This window comes from Sinocyclocheilus anshuiensis, unplaced genomic scaffold (genome assembly GCF_001515605.1).
Source record: "Sinocyclocheilus anshuiensis isolate Anshui unplaced genomic scaffold, SAMN03320099.WGS_v1.1 scaffold300, whole genome shotgun sequence".
Classification (NCBI taxonomy): Eukaryota; Metazoa; Chordata; class Actinopteri; order Cypriniformes; family Cyprinidae; genus Sinocyclocheilus; species Sinocyclocheilus anshuiensis.
In genome coordinates this window covers 1,063,942-1,070,679 of record NW_015557379.1, presented here as the reverse complement: position 1 = coordinate 1,070,679, position 6,738 = coordinate 1,063,942, and the positions used below count along the sequence as shown (strand labels likewise).

Here is a 6,738-nt window from a genome sequence, read left to right as displayed (position 1 = left end):
CACAGCACACCTTGCTTTTCAGACCGATGAGCTTTGTAAAAATTGACGTGTTTCAGAAAGGCGGGGCATAGAGAAGAAACAATAATGTACAGTGTGTGGAAAATAATGTGTTTTTTGAACCTTAAACCGCATAAACACATTTCATTACACCAAATACACAAAATAATGTTCTTTTTAGGAACATCATATGACCCCTTTAAATAAACCCACAATCTATGCTGCCTTGATTAATACTGTTTACACTGTCTGACGTATATTGTCACAACATACTGAGGTTCTTTACAGTGGAAGAATCGTCCGTCGGTCGGTCGGTCAGATCCATCTTTTTGTCTGTCCATCCATCCATCTATCATCTATCTATCTATCTATCTATCTATCTATCTTTTTGTCTGTCCGTCCATCCATCTATCATCTATCTATCTATCTATCTATCTTTTTGTCTGTCCGTCCATCTATCTATCTATCTATCTATCTATACGCCCATCTATCTATCTAGCTATCTATCCTTTCTTCTTTTTGTCTGTCTGTCTGTCCGTCCGTCCGTCCATCTATCTAGCTATCTATCCTTTCTTCTTTTTGTCCGTCCGTCCGTCCGTCTATCTATCTATCTATCCATCTATCCATCTTTTTGTCTGTCCGTCCATCTATCTATCTATCTATCTATCTATACGCCCATGTATCTATCTTATCATCTATCTATCTATCCGTCCAGCCATCCTGATGAGGTGAATCCTGCATGAGGCCTGTACTCTGTAAGAAAAAAATCAGTGACTGTGGACTATGAAAGTTCTCATTTTTAGGTGAGAGCATCTTGTCACGTACCTAAGACTTAATGTGGTCAGACGGAGGAGGGAGACGTGGGTGTTGTCCAGATGCTCTTCACCGTCTCGTCTGGGGAGAGTCCAGGGCTCACGTTCTTTCCAAATGGAATTGCACTGTCACAGCGACCTTGCTAAGTGATCGCCTGGCTTACGAGAGGCTAAGAGAAGATGAGCTAATCTCGTCGAACTCACACAGAAAACTTCAAGAGGGGTTAGCATGACTCCTCACTGAGCTATTATGGAACGCTCATTTGGATTTGGTTCGAAGAAAAGTTCAGGGAGTGTGAGTTTTCACTGTGAGCGTCAGATGGAACAAACGTTCCATACAATAAATAATAAAGAATAAATGATCAATTTACTACAAATAAACAATCAGTTCTGAACTACCACAAACACAACTTCAAGCTTTAATTTAAAAGAGAATGACATCAACATGAGGAAATTGTGATTATCATTCTGCAGAGCGCGACAGTGACCAACCATTTTTATATGTAATATTCAAATTTCAGAAGTTATTTGCTTGAGGTCCCTGGGAAAGAAAATACGAAATATGTAAATTAGATGTAATAGAAATGTTCATATGCACTAAATAACATTGAAAGCCTTTTCATCCTTACTTGAACCCAGCCATGACCACTTTAATATTTTATAAAATCCTCTATGTCCGAATCCGAATATGTTTCTCCTGAGAATAAGGCCCCCAATAATCACACATATCTCCTCTAAAGTTTCAAAAGAGATTTCAATAATGTCTCAAAGTACTGTTGTAAAACTGTCTACAATCAGAAACAACCCCAAATTAGACAATTCATTTCATCATTTGATTTTCTCAGTGGAATGCAACATTTATGCAAACGAATGCAAAGTTACTCAATGGAATGCGAAAGTTTTGCAAACAAATGTAGTTTCTTTGGGGAGAACAAAGGTTTGTTTGCAAAACATTTGTGTTTCCCTAAGAAACTTCACATTCATTTGCAAAATTGTTTTTATGTTCTCCTGAGAAAAAGACATTTTGCATTTGTTTGCAAAAATGTTGTTCCCCAAGAAATTTTGCATTCGTTGGCAAAACTTTTGTTCTCCCACGAAACTTTGTATTTACTTGCAAAACTTTTGCATTCCCCCAAGAAATGTTAACATATTTTGCCAAACTTTTGTGTTCCCCAAAGAAACTTTGCATTCATTTGCAAAACTTGTTTACCCAAAAAAATTTGCATTCAGTTGCAAAATGTTTGCATTCTCTTGAGAAACTTTGCATTCGTTTGCAAACTTTTTGCATTCACCCAAGAAACACCAAAGTGGTGATGAAAATAATATGATGTGTTAGGAAAAACTATATTTCAATGCTACATTTTAAAACACGGGGGTTCTCAGGGGAATGCAAAACTTTTCTCTCATCTCACTTTTCTCCATCACTATGGCTACTTTCACACTGTAAGTTTTTGGGATTGACAACCCCGTTTACTTATAGGTGTGAGTCTCGAAATGTCCCGTTCACACAGCAGCTTACAGTTGCGTTTGGAGTACTGTCTGTATGAACGTGCAACGGGAGCCAAGCCCGTATTCCTTACCAGTAACCATAGCGACAGTGACCAAAGTAAAATCAAAGATGGCGACGTCCATAATACTGAAAGTTTTATCCCTTCTGACATGACAAGAGTCCAATGGAGCCGTCAGTTCTTTAGTCAAATCTTCATTAACCAACAGCAGCTTTTAAGAGCGGAGCATTTGAATCGTGCGCAGAACACAAAACTGATGGGATCTAAAACTTTCAGATGACACGCAGCTAATTTCTCCGTCACTGTAAGTTACCGAAAACACACATGAAAACACATAACACACGGTAGACGTGTGTTTGTGCGGCAGAGTGGCTCTCTCTCGCACTGCACTGAACATGTCTGTTCACACAGCGCGGGTTTTCCGAGAATGCGGTATTGAGTCCTGAAAATTTACAGGTCTGAGTCCGGTTACAGAATGCGGTTGTCACACCCGTAAATAACCGAACTGTGTGTGAACGTAACCGTATTAAGGACTCAAATACAGGACTGGCAACCGTATTCTGCTGCTGTGTGAACGTGGCCTATGTGCCCTTATGGGCTCCATAGTATATTAACTACTGAATAATTTGTTTTCCTAATGAATTTTCAGATATACACCTAACAATGTTAATACTTAAATGAGACATGACTAAGATTGATGTAACGGAGGCCAGCCAGTGAGAGCTGTGCAGGTAATGACGTTTTTTTCGCACCAGTTTGAACCCCACTCAAAGAGGTGGAAGTAGAACTGGAAGGGTTACACTGACACTAACAAAGAAAGTACAAAAAGCACCATGGAAAGAGACCTGATTTATTTTATACCCACTAACAGGATATGCGTACCCTGTCATCCATTTTGATTTCATTACTGGTTTTTCTCTTCAGCTGCTCAACTGATTTTTTCTTCTTGTTTACCAGTGAGTACCACAGAGAGGAAGTCAGGCCTTCATCACCCTTCAGCTCCCAGCATTCCTATAAACCAGCCTGGAATATACAGTATACTGTACAAACACAATCATCATAATTACACAACCACAACTAAACGCTTCCTCTCCTCATGCCTAGGGTATCAAATTATTGATACCATTCATTTTTCAGGCTTGGCTTTGGTTTCCATTATTTAACCCCAAATTTGCTCTTGGCTTCTTGGGGTCTGAACACAGTTGGTGCCACAAATCCCCTAAAATTGTCCCCCTGGCCGCACGTCACAATTCTTTGGGGTTTTGTAAGTAAATTTAAATTCTCTTTAAATTACTTCTAGCCCTGGATATGGAGGGAAAAGAGAAAGAGAGGCGTCAAGGTTTTCGTCTCAGAATTCCTGGATAATGACTGGGCTTTAACCGTACAGCGCCGCTCGCAGCCAAGTCAAACAATGATTTCTGCCAGTTTCTCTCTATTCATTTCTCTCCATTTTTCATCCTTCTATTTTTTCTCTTATTACACACATACTCAAAAAAAGTCCTATAGACAGAATCTGCACTTAATTTGCATGGCAGCCCACCGTTCTCCTCTTTTTTGTTTTATTTTTTTGCACATTCAGCAAATACTTGGGCCAAGACCGGGATTTGTGGCTGGTCGTTCTCCAGTCGGAGTGGGGAATATTTTCTGAGAAAATGCACCGGCCAACAAGGTTTCTGTGCTGTGGTTATAAACGCTGACCTTCGTAAATTAGTTTTAAGTGTACAGACAATAAAAACGCTTTGGAAGAACAAAACCTCTGTTGTCAGTTTCATTGTTCAGGTACTTACAAACAAAAAAAAGTCTAGTATATATTTAATTTTTAAGATTTTTAAAGATAAATGTTGTGGGTAGTGTGGAGTACAAAAACGAGTGCATCTGACAAAACTCGTCTGGTTCATATTCCACCAAAAATCAAAGAAAGAAAGAAGAGAAAATAAATTATATTTTTTAAAGGAAGTTTTAATGATATAAATACATTTTATTTTGACATTATGTCTTGACAATTTTGCCCAAAAATCCAATTACAGAAATTATTTTAATTTGATAAAAAATAATTATGTATGATTTAAATAGTCAATTTAAATATGGTAATGTTTGTTATGGACTTTAGTTATACTTCCTTTATTTTGTGCTGCTTTAGGTTTTAAAAAAGGTCTGCAGTAATGAGTTATTTATTATTTATTTATTATCACTATTGAAAATAATCAAATTACAAAGAAATGGTCAAAAGTAAAAACATGTGGATGCATTACAGTAATGAATTTTGAGGATATTCTACTTAACTGTCATTAAAAAAAAGTTACAATGCAAAAAACAAAAAATCTTAATGGTCCTTAAGTAGACCTCATTCAATTAATGCAAAAAAATGCTATGCAAAATGGACTGGACATTGCAGTAGAAATGCAAAAATGCAAGAATAAATGTAACGCAGCCAAAGTTAATGTATATGATTGAGAGACAACAGCTCTGTGAGACACACTGGAGGGAAAGCGAGCATCCAGACGTTACCTCTGTTGCGTTTGGCATGAGGCTTTGCTCTGGAACACAGTGTGTGAGCAACTGATCTGCTGCAAGACTCAAGACGACTCACTAACGCACCCAGCGGCTCTGCAGCCAGACGGGAGGGAGAGAAGCGTCTCCGTATAATCTGCTTCTCAAAGCCACTGGTTTTGTCTCGTCCAAAAGACACAGCAGCTAAGAGTATGTGTGCCCTGCGGACGGATCCGCTGCATTATCTGAAGCTCAACTTGGCGAAAGGACTCCATATACGGTTGGATTTATGGTTCAAACCACAGCTCTCGGATTCGGTTCTGCATCACAGAAGCTTGGAGAGGTCCAGCAGCATTGAGGCTCAATCGCTCAGCATAATTTTTCCTTTGGACTCAGGGCCCTTTACATGGAAAAACAGAGCATTTCTTTCAATTAGTGCTAGAAAACAAGAACTTGAAGTTGCATAAATCAGCATTAAAGAAATAAATCAGCCCATTCATTTACTCACCCTTGTGTAGATCCAAACCTGCATGCATGACTTTCTTTCTCAGAAAGAGATGTTTTGCAGAATATTTGAACTCCTCTTTTCCATACAATGAAAGTAGATGATTATGCACACTATCAAGCTGTGAAAAGGACAAGGAAACACCTTAAAATCAATTGAAATTAGCACTTTAGACAGTTTTTTTTTTAATTAGCATTAAAGGAATAGTTCAGCCAAAACAGGAAAATTCTGTCATTTACTCACCCTTGTGTTCTTACAAACTTGTATGCATTATGTATACAAGTTTGTGATGTTTTGCCATATATCTGAACTCTCCTCTTTTCCATCAAATGAAATTTGATGATTATGCACACTGTCAAGCTGCAAATAGGACAAATAAGCAACTTAAAAAGCAATGAAATGAGCAGTTTGGACAATTAACTTAAATATTTCTGCCAAAAAAATATAAAGGATAATTCTGTAATTTACTCACCATTTTGTTCTTTCAAACTTGCATGCATTACCTTTTTCTCTCTTTCGCAAAAGGAGATGTTTTGCAGTATATCTGAACTCCTTTTTCCATAAAATTACATTTCTTGATTATGCACGCAAGCTGCAAAAAGGACAAATAAGCAACTTAAAAAGTATTGAAATGAGTAATTTGGACATTTAGCATTGTGTTTCAGCAGCATTAAAGGAACATTTCAACCAAAAACAGGAAAAAACTATCATTTTGTGTTGTTCCAAACCTGTATGCATGATTTTTTTCCACAGGAAGAGATGCGGTATATTTGAACCCCTCGTTTCCATACAGTAAAAGCTGATAATTATGCACACTGTCAAGCTGCAATAAGGAAACATTTAAATGCAACCTTAAAATGCATTGAAATTCACATTCAAAAAGCTCTTAAATGTCAATATTAGCATGCAATAGATTAATGCTCTGCTAAAAGTTGATAACTTAACTTCTATATTTCAGAAATACAAAGTGTTATGTCCAGTCAGAGTCCATCACTATAAACTCCATCGCACCTCAAAATAACAATGTGTTTTACAAGTGTACAATAATGAGAAAAATTCTTCAGAAAGCTGGATGAGAACTTTAAGAGATTATGAAGTGCCTGACGACTGCTCTTGGCATATGATAAGAAACTAAAGTGTTCAGTACGCTTCAATACAAGTCTACACATACTAGTTATTGAGTGGAATTACATTTCAGGTAAAAAAAAAAAAAAGACAATAGAAATCTGAAACACAATGGTTTCCAGTTGTATTCTCAATGCCATCTTGTTTATTAAACTGCACACCTGTAGAAACTATATAGTTACTGTACTGTATGTTATATAGCATCATCTGTGATCGAGTGAACAGCAGAGATGATCGAGCAGTTCTCTGCTCTCACAGTAGCAGAGTAATTGAAAAAGCAGTCTATAATTTTATGACGCAG

At 37.4% G+C, this 6,738-nt stretch overlaps 1 long non-coding RNA gene across 1 annotated transcript; it reads right to left on the bottom strand.

Moving 5' to 3' along the window:
- Nucleotides 1-5,607: 5,607 nt before the first annotated feature.
- LOC107679153 (uncharacterized) lies at nt 5,608-6,260 on the bottom strand. The gene is made up of 3 exons (XR_001633007.1): nt 6,041-6,260; nt 5,785-5,904; nt 5,608-5,672 (listed from the first exon to the last, which is right to left on the bottom strand). It is a non-coding gene; the product is annotated as an uncharacterized LOC107679153 (long non-coding RNA).
- Between the last annotated feature and the right edge of the window lie 478 nt (nt 6,261-6,738).